We start from the raw sequence: 13,714 nt of genomic DNA on the forward strand, positions 1-13,714 counted from the left end.
TAACGTTTTAAATGCTATCTGACCACATTACCTTCAGTACGTAACTTGTTTTATCTCTCTTTAAACACTTGTAACCAGTTTTATTTACACTATACTGGCGGGATCGTTTTCAGAGGTGACACTTGACTATTTGCAAAAGTGATTCAAAGTAATTCAGTTTTTGAAAAAGTGTACACGGATGTTACACTGCTATAAGAACGATGCAAGGTTTACAGACTGTTTCCTACTACAGACACGATCAAGATGAATAAGTTCATGACACTGCGTTTTGATTTTTTTGTTCTGTTTTAGACGTTTTCACCATTTTCTTCCACATTATAAACTAATTTAGTTTTTTTTAAATGTTGTTATTATCTTAACCAAATACCTAAAGACAGGATCTGCTAAATATTATTTCGTCTTCTCTATTATAGATGTAAGAGTATTCAAGATTTCGTCCTGGCAGAAATGTTTGTTTGTTTGTTTGTTTGTTTTGAATTTCGCGCAAAGCTACTCGAGGACTATCTGCGCTAGCCGTACATAATTTAGCTGTGTAAGTCTAGAGGAAAGGCAGCTAGTCATCACCACCCACCGCCAACTCTTGGGCTACTCTTTTACCAACGAATAGTGAGATTAACCGTCACGGCTGAAAGGACGAGCATGTTTGGTGCAACGGGGATTCGAATCCGTGACCCTCGGATTACGAATCGAGTGCCTTAACCACCTGGCCATGCAGAGCCCCCTGGTGGAATTACTTACTCACTATTAAACAGAAATGGTGGAGCAAACAACAACGTTCTCGTTTTAAAATCATTATAAAATTTGTGCTATGTTAAAAAATCTTTATACCTCAGTTTATCAAACAAGTATTTTAATGTAGCAAGCTACTGAGTTGAAATTGTCAAGTATTATAGCAGTTACCTTTGCTACAACTGTCCTTTGTTTAGACGGTCGTATGTTGAAGCAAGTAACTGTTTAATAACTGTGGTACAGCAAACAACTTATGTATTATAGTAAAAAGAAAAAACAACTGTTTTGTAACAAGTAGCTGGCGTCCAAGTATCATCTACTATAACAACTTACTGTTAGAATTGTAAAATAATATTTATAAAGTCATCTAATAACATTAATTTATTGTTATAACTATATTTATATGTTTAAAAATGTGTTACGGATAATGTGCTAGAGTGAAAACCTGTGTCATTACTGGGATACGTGCAAGCACTTAACATTTTAAATGCGTTACAAGAGTCGTTGTTTTAGGTTTTATCCTGAATAAGGCTTCCGCTTACTCGTGACCTAATGTGGGTCAGTCGTGTGTGTTGTACACTAACACCATCTTTCGGAAAAAGAGTATAACTCCCTGGGTATTGCCCGAGGGTAATCAGGTGGTGCTCCATTATGTTTGTAAGATCAAGTAAACCTGTTCAGAGCGTCCTGTACCTGGTACCTGTTTCGAAGTGGCCTCCTTTGAAAGAACTGAACCCTTTACGCGCGACTATCGCGTGCTTGTGAGCTTCCTTCAGTTAAAGTTGTTCCTTCGACCAAGCACGACGTGGCGCAAACAACGAACTAGTTCCCGCCTAAAACGACGTCTTGTAAAATGGACCAGTTTTTGTTTTATGTTTGAGAAGTCAATACAATACAACAGAAGTAAGCAGTATTGTTTGTTGTTAAGTGTCGTATTACCGTGTATTTATACTGTTGTAGAGTACTTGTGCACCATAATTTCTGGAAATGCTGAACAGACATAAGATCAGCAATTTTTTGTACTTTTTACTGTTTTCTTCCACTCTAAAGTTTACGTTGACTCAAGAAAACGCCAGTAAATCTCCATCAATTGGAATAGAGAACCAAAAGACAGAAGAACTAGAAGTTACAACGACTATTGCTAGTAACGTAAAGAAAGACCAATTATTTAATTTAAGTACAACGACAGTTGTTTCTACTACTGACAATGTAACACTGGGTTCTACACAAACTCAGTCAACTTTAAATCAAACAGAGAGAAACGAAGATTTTGCCACTACAGTCAATACAACATTGTCAACAAGACTCCTTCCTTCTCCGAATTCAACAGATGGCACAAATAATTTAGAAGATCTCTCGATTTCTGCGACACAATATTCGGTAAAAGAAACGACAACAATAAGTATGGTGCACCCACCTGTGTTCATAAACGATGTCACATTAAATATTTCCGAGAACAAAAATGATTCCACGAAAGAGGATGTGACCAAAGAAGCAACGAAAAGAACAATAATAAAAGATGCGACTTTTGTTTCAACCGAGAAAACGAAACCAATGACAGAGTCCTCGATAAAAAAAGCAACCATAACACCAGTAAACATACAACACTTATCTACTGTTACAAAAGTTCCACCTGAAGAAAATACTACCACAAACACTGAAATGGCTGACAAGAAAACACCAACAACAGAAGAGACGCACATTGACCAAATTACAGTCACAGAACTGGAAACAACTATCAACAACCAAACCTCTTCAGGTCCTCCTTTCATCACAGTAAATACGATGGATGACAATCAAGATAATATTTCAGTATCGACTACAGAAGAGCCAATGTTAAATGATGAAACGAAACCGCCATCTTTGTTTACAACGCAATTTTCAATAGTTAGAGAAACAACAAAAGTTTCAACCCAAATATATACAGAAGAAACGAAAGAAAATACTAACTTTCCAGAATCAGCTATTAACACAGTTACAGCCCCAACATCAATATCAGTTCCAACAAAATACGATACAAATGGAACTGAAATGCCTCCCAACCAATCCATAGAAACATCAACTATGACAGAGCCCACAAATACAGAAAAAAACGTTAATCTAGTACAAGTACAATTACATGTAGAAGACTTAGACCAAAGGCAAGGCAAAGGTTTGAATCCTGAAGAACCATATGGAGGACTTTCCACCAACTCCTGTATGTGTGACAACAACATTACTGGTTCTATTGATGAAACAAGTTGCCTTGGTAACCGTGTTCTTTTTAGTCCCGACTGTTCCTGCAGAAAGCTTTGCTTTGGACAATCTGGTCAAACCTGTTCTTCGTCTCGACCTTGTGACACAGAGTTTGGACTTTTTTGTAACCCGGATATTAACATCTGCCAGGGTAAGTGATTCTTTTTTTTCTTCTTTCGTCCATTATGAGCTACAACGGTTAAATAGGTTATTGTCGGGTTCTTGACCTGTTGAATAATACTCTCTTGTTTAGTATTTAATGGTAGATTTCGTTCTGTATAGATGATGGAACAAAAGACTCTTCAGATGTATTGTTACAAACCGTCCATAATTTATAACGGAGATGTATCGTTCCCTACAAGCATTATAAGTTTACCATATATATATAGTGTTGTTGGAGCGCTACACCAATTAAACTCACGTTTCAAGCTTCGTACTGCACTACTTTTCACGTACATACATGTATACACACATTCTGAAAATTAAAGCATACAACAACTGAAACTGATGTAGTGATTAATTAAAGTATACATTATTTTTCATACTTGCTATAATAAATTAGGGTTTTTGTAAACAAATGTTTTAACCTTCTCAAATAAATGAATAGAGAAACTATTAGCAAAGAATATCTTAAAATTAAAAACCCAGTTAGAGTTTGTTTTTCTTACAGCAAAGCCGCAGAGGGCTACCTGCTGGCCAGTTATAGATCCAATCAACTTCCTTTTTTGTGTTAAGGTTTTCAAGTAAATAATCCTCGTAAAAATTACTTTATTTTCATTTTAGTTACTTTTGAAAACAAAACACTATTATAAACAAATGTATTTAGGTTTCAGTCTCTGAAATACATTCTAACTGATTCATTAACTTTTCTCACGTGAGGCTACGTGCACATTAAACGTAACACACTGATTTTTTTTTAATTTAAATAATTTTAAAGTTGTAAAAACTGATAGTAACGTAAGCAAAAGTTTCAATCTGCGAAGGACAGTTAAAAATACTAGTAATGCTGTTTATGTTAAACTTATTACTGAAATTATCAAGTCTCTAAACGGTAACATTAAAAGTATTTTGGAATTATGAAAAGAACGACTTCGTGCTTATAAAAAAAAAACTTGTATCCTGTTTGTCTGTCAGGGTATAAACATGTAATGCATGTGTCTTTCTGACCTTCATCACGTGTCGCTGTGAGACAACGAGCTAAGATGTATCCTTAATGATACCAGTGTGCTAAGTTTCAGTTCAAACTTATCTAGGTGGAAAGCACAGAACTAATAGCTGACCTACTTTCTACTTGCAAACTCAGAAAATAATTAGTGAAAGCGTTCTCACTCGTAAGCCATTTTACTAAACATGACAGAAAACGACAGAAAAATATTTCAAGTGAATGTACTAAAAACAATTTTAAAGAATACTAAAACAGATGCGATCCTGTATGTTTATCAAAGTTCAGGTTTTCTGTGTCATGATGACGGAGTAAAAAAAAAAAAAAAAAGCACGAATAGGTCAATTTCCTCTACGCATGCAAATAATAATCAGATTTATATGTGCTGTATAAGCGATGAGTTGGCTGGCGTATCAAATGAGTCGCTGACCCCACATGACCTGAGATCACTGAACTCACGACCTGAAACAATATAATGCATCTGGTTTCTTAATTTGATTAGATTCCATAGATGTTAGCATCGTAGAGTATTGTATCTAATGAAGACAAGCCCTGAAGCTATTACAGTTCTTACCTTTATGGAAGAAATATTACAATTAATCGAAATAGCTTTTCTAACAAACAGCTACGCTTATTAGCTTTGAACAATTAGTGTTTCTTTAAAAGCATGAATTGTGTAACACAGACTAGCCCCCACACGGCATGTCAGCGGACTTATATCGTTAGAAAATGAGTTTCGATACCCGTGGTGGAAAGAGCACAGATGGCCCATTGTGTACCTTTGTGCTTACCTGCAAATAAGTGTACATTGAACTTATTTCCATTGGTCTAATTACTTTTGGAAAACGATGTGTTTGGTACCATGCAATAATAATATCTGATTTTATATCCCAGGATCTTTTATAGTTACTTGCTGTACGATAAATTGTATATTAGGTGATTTAATACAAACCAAGTTACAGTAAATTATGAGTGCATAAGATTTAAGTAACGAAAACAATTATCAAAAATCTTACTAAATAATCTATTTGTATCTTGTATTTGGAAAAGCTAAAAATTCTTGTCTGACAAAATATTTGTTAATAAAGATAGTTTGTTCGTTTTGTTTTGTTTTGAATTTCGCTCAAAGCTACACGAGGGCTATCTGCGCTAGTCGTCCTTAATTTAGCAGTGTAAGACAAGAGGGAAGGCAGCTAGTCATCACCACCCACCGCCAACTCTTGAGTTACTCTTTTACCAACGAATAGTGGGATTGACTGTCACATTATGACGTCCCCACGGCTCAAAAGACGAGCATGTTTGGTGCGACGTGGATTCGAACTCGCGACCCTCAGATTAATTTTATTAGTAACATACTTTCAACTTCAATAACCATGAACTGAATATAGAACACTGAATTAGAGTCAACTTCACAAGGTATGTAAGGGCGTTGCTGTTTCATAATTGGAAGAATTGTTTCCCGTTGGCTAAATATATTTGTCAATAACCTTGAAGGCTAAAAAGAAACCACTTTGTAATTTTTTTTTTCTGTTTCCACATATTTGGTGAAGAAACAAAGAGGGTGGTGTTCGGGAAATATTCGTCAATATAAACACCCGCAACGAGGGTTGGAAGTAAGTTGTTTGTAATTTAATGGAGCAAAGCAACGAGGAATATCTGCACCTAAAAACTGGTATGAGAGATAGGACTAAATAGAGTATGGTCGAGAAAACGACTCGAATATATAAAAAACTAGTGCAGGCCTGAGACATTGTGCCAATTAAAAATATGAATGGGCTTCGTCCTCGCCTACTAATATGGCGTTCATACTTTTTGCAAGTGCTTTAGTATCATTTCACATTCAGTGACTGACAGCGCAATATAACAAACTAAATCATTTGGAGGTGAAGCCGTTTCATTCAGCCATTTAGCACTATGTGTAATCTATCATTTTTAAAATAAAAGCGTTGCAAACTAGAATGCATGGCCGAATGATCCAGTGCTTTCACGTCCAGTTTGAGTTGTGTTTTTTAGTCCTGCACTTCATTATAAAGCACCTCCTATTCATTTCAGTCTTTTAAAAAACGTCGAATAAAAACGCATAGATTTATGACGAAATAAATTTTAGAATTTTGAGATCAACAAAAGAAATAATATTAAAAGTATACACTGTACTCTCTGTTGTTTAAATAACATTAAAAGTATACACTGTTCTCTCTGTTGTTTAAGTATACACTGTACTCTCTGTTGTTTAAATAACATTAAAAGTATACACTGTTCTCTCTGTTGTTTAAGTATACACTGTACTCTCTGTTGTTTAAATAACATTGAAAGTATACACTGTTCTCTCTGTTGTTTAAGTATACACTGTACTCTCTGTTGTTTAAATAACATTAAAAGTATACACTGTTCTCTCTGTTGTTTAAATAACATTAAAAGTATACACTATACTCTCTGTTGTTTAAATAACATTAAAAGTATACACTGTTCTCTCTGTTGTTTAAGTATACACTGTACTCTCTGTTGTTTAAATAATATTAAAAGTATACACTGTACTCTCTGTTGTTTAAGAAATACGAACGGGAATACAGACATACTTTAACGACCCCATTTCTGAAGATATATTTGTACAATTCTCTTTAAGATTAGAACATCTCGGCGCCATGTTTTTATGCTATCCGTTTGAAGTAACTATTTTCTCTAATCAACCGTACGTTGAACCTTAATAGTATAAACATTCTTAGTCACAAATACACTACTGGTTTGTTTGGTTAACTGCTATTTCATTATGTTTTTTATTGTTTATTAGAAAGGTGATTTTAAAAAATAATAAGCGAAAGACGACCTTACAGTTTACTGAGACCATAGTTAGCGTTTCAGATTGTATATCCGGGGTTCCGTGTTCCAGTGGCACAGTATCGAAAGACGAAGAAAAATCTCGCTTCGCACTTTTGGGCCATGGGTGTGTTATAATAGTGACGGTCAAATCCCATTGTTTGATTTAAATATCTCACGAGTTGGCAGTGGGTGGAATTGATCAGCTTCCTTCTGTCACTTCAAATTAGGGAAGACTAGTGTGGAAATCTCTCAAGCAATTCCTCAAACAACAGGCTCGATATGGCCAGGTGGTTAAGGCACTCGACTCGTAATCCGAGGGTCACGGGTTCGAATTCCCGTCACATCAAACGTGCTCGACCTTTCAGCCGTCGGGGCGTTATAATGTTACGGTCAATTCCACTATTTGTTGGCAAAAGAGTAGCCCAAGAGTTGGCGGTGGGTGGTGATGACTAGCTGCCTTTCCTCTATTCTTACACTGCTAAATTAGGGGCAGATAGCCCTCGTGTAAGTTTGCGCAATTATTTGCTTGCTTTGTTTTTGAATTTCACGCAAAGCTACTCGAGGGCTATCTGTGCTAGTCGTCCCTAATTTTGCAGTGTAAAACTAGAGGGAAGGCAGCTAGTCTTCACCACTTTTGGGCTACTATTTTACCAATGAATAGTGGGATTGACCATCACTTTATAACGCCTCCACGAATGAAAGGGCAGCATGTTTGGTGCGACGGAGATTCGAACTCATGGCCCTCAGATTACGAGTCAAACGCCTCATCCCATCTGGCCAGGTTTGCACGAAATTCAAAACAAACCTCAAACAACAACAGTTCTTTTTTCTCTGGGTATTCCAGCCTTCAAGAATTGTCACCTCTTCATAATTTTATATTACTTTCTATGTGTATTTGTGTGTTTTCTTATAGCAAAGCCAAATCGGGTTGTCTGCTGGATCTACTGAGGGGAATCTAATCCCATGATTTTTGCGGCGTAAATCTGTAAACTTTCTGCTGTACTAGCGGGGAATATTTTTTCCTGTAAGCATCGCTATTAACGTACGTTTTTAATTATCTTTAAAAGTCGTGTTTTTATATAAAATTATTTTTTAAATGCAGAAAATGTAAGTCCGAGTTTAAAACCTCAAACAGGGTAAGGTAGATCTTTGTGTTATCACTTTTCAAAATATTATTGGTAAACGTATTGGTACGAAAATTTTTTACTCAATTTCCATTTAAAAGATATCACAGAAAATTACTTAAATCTATCATATTTTCGTATAAAATGTATTTGAATATTAACTAACATAAGGATAAAAGCCTACAAAAAACACAGCAAGATGCCTAAATATTAGACTTGCTGAAACTCAGAGCTTAATACCAAACGTATACAACGTTTTTATTTTAAATGATAATCGCATTTAAAATAGGGGGTCAATTACTAATTTATTTAATTGAAAAAATGACTAACCTTGAGCCCAATGATATTTGATAAATGATGATTTACCCATATGTTTAGACATAAAGAGCGTTTATAGGCTATATTAAAATGTTTAATAAGCAAATACGTGATAAAGTCACGTAACATCCAACGGTAGGCAATATAAAGTCTTGGTGAAATGCGATTATTAGAACTACCTTTACGTTTTTTGTTACATTAGTAGATAATGTGACACCAACTATAACCGATCGCCTTTGGATAAAGCATGCATGACGTAAGATATTCATACACTCAGATCATAACGATACGTTGAAATAGAGGATTTCGAATTTTGAAAACGATGATACCTCTTGTACTTAGTATGATTTGAAAACGAAGGTATATGGATGAGCTTGAAACAACAGGACCATTCAAGTAAGAGACCTACAACAAGTCGCATCCGAAAATAGCAACTTGTAAAAGGATAGCGTCCTCTAACAAATATGTCAAAGACAGAAGTCGTCCACATGCCTCAGTTAACAGTATACAACATAACGAAGAAGGTAATTCTGGAAGAGCCAGACAAGTTACGCGCCATTCGACCATCACATTTCTCAAGTAGCTGGAGAACAAAAAAGGCATTCTAAGTATTCTATTAAGAGACATACCGTCAATTCACTGGACACAACACATGTTTGAATGTTTATTTGCTGGTTTGTTTAGAATTAAGCACAAAGCTGCACAATGGGCTATCTGTGCTCTGCCCACCGAGGGTATTTAAACCGATTTATATGGGTGTGAGATAGCAAATATATCGCTATGCCACTGGGGGCGCTGTTGGAATAAGAACCATTGTCCTCGTACATGAGATGACTCATGGAAAGAAAGCAGGAAGAAGAGCATGATTTGGAAGTGACAGTTTTATGATGAAACATTTTGCAATGGAGATTATTTTGCACGGTTTTCCGTCCGATAGAAAATAACGTGGCAACTTTCTCAAACAGTTTAAATATAACGTACGTAAATACCGTATTTAGTTTAACTGTTACTACCCAATCCAACGTGGGGATACATACACACTAGAAGTTACTTCATGTGAAAATAATGCTGACTGGTAAACTTGGTTCATGTGATTGTTTTCAGAATCCTTGATATATTACGGGAAGATCGAAACAGTTGCTATGTGACAACACCCAACATGGTTTTCTTACCGAAAAGAGAACCGAGTCTGTACAAATATATTTATTGCTGATAGCGTCACTGAGTTGCAGTTTGTTGGTATACTTCATTTGTAACAATACTGCCATTTAGAATTTTAAATTACACGAGAAAATTAGTTGTAGCTGAAAATTGTATTTTGTGGATTAAGTTTAGGTTGTTTAGCAGTTTAGTGATTTCACTAATTACAATGGCTACAAACATAAAAATCTTACTGTGAGAAACGTGTTACGATATTCAAACAATGCGTTGAATGTGACGTACCTTGTTCTTGTGTTAGAGACTGGTTTGATTTGATGTGTTTCAAATTTTGCTCAAAGCTAGCGAGGACTATCTGCGCTAGCAGTCTCTAATTTGGAAATGTAAGACTAGAGGGGTTACTCTTTTACCAACGAATAAAGGGATTAACTTTTACATTATAACGCCCCCACGGCTGAAAGGCCGAGCATGTTTAGTATTACGGGGACTCGAACCTGCGACTCTCGGATTACGAATCAATGTGACAGAGATTTGGCTAGTTTGGTTCGAATCTGAGCAACACTATAAAATGTTCATCGCATTGTAAGCTGTGTAGGAGCTATAAAAGTGGCCCGGCATGGCCAGGTGGGTTAAGGCGTTCAACTCGTAATCTGAGGATTGCAGCTTCGAATCTCCGTGACACTAAACATGCTCGGCCTTTCAACCGTGGGGGCGTTATAATGTGACGATCAATACCACTATTCGTTGGTAAAAGAGTAGCCCAAGAGTTGGCGGTGGGTAGTGATGACTAGCTGCCTTCCCTCTAGTCTTACATTACTAAATTAGGAACAACTAGCGCAGATAGCCCTCATGTAGTTTTGAGCGAAATTCAAACAAAAAAAAAACAAGTTGTAAAAGTAACAATCAATCTCATAGCATGAATGGTGGACAGTAAGTAGAATGCTACTGACTGGTCAGTAGTTCAAAATTAGAGACAGCAACAGATAGATAGCTTTGTAGATTTGACATAAAACACAATAAAATATGATGATTAAAAGTAAGGTGTAACATTTCCATCATGTTGTTTTAAGTTCTTACCAGTAATGTTTATAATACATATTTTTTCTTCTCTACATTAGAAACTCTACTGAATGTTTTGAGAATTTTGTTCGTCTGTGGTCGAACTCCTTCGATGCTTTTTCATTTATACCTTTCATATATGATTTAGAATGACTCGAGATGTGTCAAAAAGTAGTTGTTTTTTTTACACACTTACATTAAGTGAAGTGTTTCTAAGTCAGATGTTACTTATATTAAGTGAAGTGTTTCTAAGTCAGATGTTACTTATATTAAGTGAAGTGTTTCTAAGTCAGATGTTACTTGCTGCTTTTCGATTGGAAAAAAAATAAAGTGTTATTTCAATAATCAGTTTCAGTGGATTTTAATAATTTTATATTCAGTGTTTTCAATGTTTATTCGCCCTCCCAGCCGTGGGGGCGTTATAATGTGACGGTCAATCCCACTTTTCGTTGGTAAAAGAGTAGCCCAAGAGTTGGCGGTGGGTGGTGATTACTAGCTGCCTTCCCTCTAGTCTTACACTGCTAAATTAGGGACGGCTAGCACAGATAGCCCTCGAGTAGCTTTGTGCGAAATTCCAAAACAAAACAATTCAATGTTTATAAACCAACATATATATATGTATATATAAATATAAATATATAATTTTTAAAAATTTGTTTCGAAATCACATCAGTCATTTGAGAGACTTGATATTTGTTGATATAAACACTTTATAACAATACCTATAAACAGTATGTATTTTATTACAAGGTATCTAAATATCAGCGTTATTGCTATTTTACTTTTTACATATCATTCGGGGTTGGCCAGGTGGTTAAGACATAAATTTGACATCACAAACATTTCGGCCCTGCATGGCCAAGGGTGTTAAGGCGTACGACTCGTAATTTTAGGGTCGTGGGTTCGTATCAACGTTACACCAAACATGCTTGGCCTTTCAGCCGTGGGGACTTTATAATGCGTCTATCAATTCCACTATTCGTTGGTAAAACAGCAGCCCAAGAGTTGACGGTGAGTGGTGATGACTAGCTGCCTTCCCTCTAGTCTTACACTGCTAAATTAGGAACGGCTCGCGCAGATAGCCCTCGAGTAGCTTTGCGCGAAATTCAAACCATACCAAACAACTAAAAGAATGAAAGGTTACGAGCGCATGCGCAGCCACGAACCTCAGATAAAACGAAACAATATCCCTTTTTTTTTTATAAAAGTAAAAAAAAAACAAACCGTAAGTGATTTGTTAAGTTTCATGAACCTTTCATCGTACATCACACGGTACATCTGTTAGTAATAATAACTGACAAACTTATTTAACTGAAGATTTAAACGAGAATTTGAAAAGGAAAAAAAAAAAAATAGAGGAAAAACAATCTCTTTCACAATACTTTGGTTTTACCCTAAAGTTTAAGAGATTGAAGTATTTGTAGTAACCCGGATGCTAATATATATTTTCATAATCTCCGGCGATGTATGAAGGATAAAGGTCATGAATTCTTGCACCTTCTTTTGAATACGTAAAGCTGTAAGCTTCACTTCTTAGAACAAGTCGTAGTTTTCCTTGTCAGAAAGGCTCGTTAAACTTGTGTAGGAGACAGAAAGGTTGAAACTAGCGCTACCACTATTAAAAACAAAAACTGAAACCCGGTCATGCAAGCAACCCTGAACACGTGATGTTTACCAACATTTTGTTGCTTAGTAGAAATGTGCTGTGCTTGAATAATTATGTGTTGTATGCTCCTCTATGGTTTGATAATTTCCTGAGTTTAAAAATCCGGGTAGATAACAATTTTGAGGATAAATGTGAAACGTATTCGTCTACAAAAATCATCTTTGATTAAACGGTTATAAACCGTTGTGTAAGAATGACTATTATATTAATATATTATAACACCGTTCGTTAACACATGGAAAGCAAGTTATTTTCTATATGCAAATGATAAGAAGGTTTTGAAAACTAAGTCTGATTTTTTTATAAAGTCAGAAGCGTGAGTGTTTCTTTAAATGTGGCTACATGCTGATTGCTGCATATTTACATGTATTAAAATAATGGAGTGATATAATACTTTCAAACAATTATGGTCCCCTAGTGGTACAGCGGTACGCTTGCGGTCTCACAACGCTTAAAACAGCGTTTCGATACCCGTGGTGACAGAGCATCGATAAATAACCCATAGTGTAGCTTTGTTCTTAATTTAAAACACAAGCAAATAGTTATAATAAATTATTATGTTGTTATTTATGATATTACTACACATTTTTTTTGTCAAGGACAGAAATATCACTTTTCTAGAAACTTCTATACGCGTCATTTTGAAGTTTAAAGTGGCAACTTTCAGATATTACAAAAAGAGAGATGAAGCCTGTACAAGTTTTTTGTGAAAGTTTTACTTCTGAACAATGAAGTTTGTTTGGTTGATTGTTTGGAGTTTATTGACGCAATGCAACAGGGTCATCTGCGCTAAACAACTGGCATAAAAACAAGTAATATACTACAAAACAGGATAAAGAAAACAGGTTAAAAGCTAAAGAATGCACAAAATTCAGGTTAAAAACTAAATATAATTAAATACGACAGTAACTAACCTGTGAAAACTAAAAACACGTTTAATCTGCATATGATCACGAAAGACTTGTGTCCAGTATTAAAAATTTTGTCATCTAAACTTAAGAAAATAGAAAGATCCTTCAAAAAATGAAGCAGCTATATTACTCGACGACAAGTTTAAGGACTAATATTTGTGTTTGGGTTGGTCAAACATGCTCCATGCCGAAAACTGTGGCAAGCTTTTCATGTTTCAGCAGGAGCTATTTACATGACTCCGAATATTGTACATTAAACTGGCACTGTTTAAAAACATACGAGTATAAATGGTGGGGTAGAAAAATGAAACTTCCCAAGACGGATAATAAGAGTCTCAGGTTATGCTTCTCCTGAGGTTAACAATGGTTGAGCATATATTTTCTAAATATTTTGTTGTAAATGCAGTAAATATTACACAGAGTAAGATAAACATTGTTAGTTAAGTAGTCTCAAAAGATGTGCACCTGCTCAAAAACGTCTTCCGAGAAGAGGTAAAAAAGTGAGGTTGAAACGAGCATTGGACAAAAAAACAGA

General features: G+C 35.6%; 1 pseudogene across 1 annotated transcript in view; it reads left to right on the forward strand.

Moving 5' to 3' along the window:
• The first annotated feature begins 1,343 nt into the window (after positions 1-1,343).
• The window catches only part of LOC143252071 (uncharacterized), a 94,458-nt pseudogene continuing 82,087 nt past the window's right edge, over positions 1,344-13,714 (forward strand). Inside the window, exon 1 of the transcript XR_013028810.1 lies at positions 1,344-3,115. The product of XR_013028810.1 is annotated as an uncharacterized LOC143252071 (transcript). The remainder of the gene's footprint in view (positions 3,116-13,714) is intronic.

The sequence above is a fragment of the Tachypleus tridentatus genome, chromosome 6, assembly GCF_004210375.1.
Source record: "Tachypleus tridentatus isolate NWPU-2018 chromosome 6, ASM421037v1, whole genome shotgun sequence".
Lineage (NCBI taxonomy): Eukaryota > Metazoa > Arthropoda > Merostomata > Xiphosura > Limulidae > Tachypleus > Tachypleus tridentatus.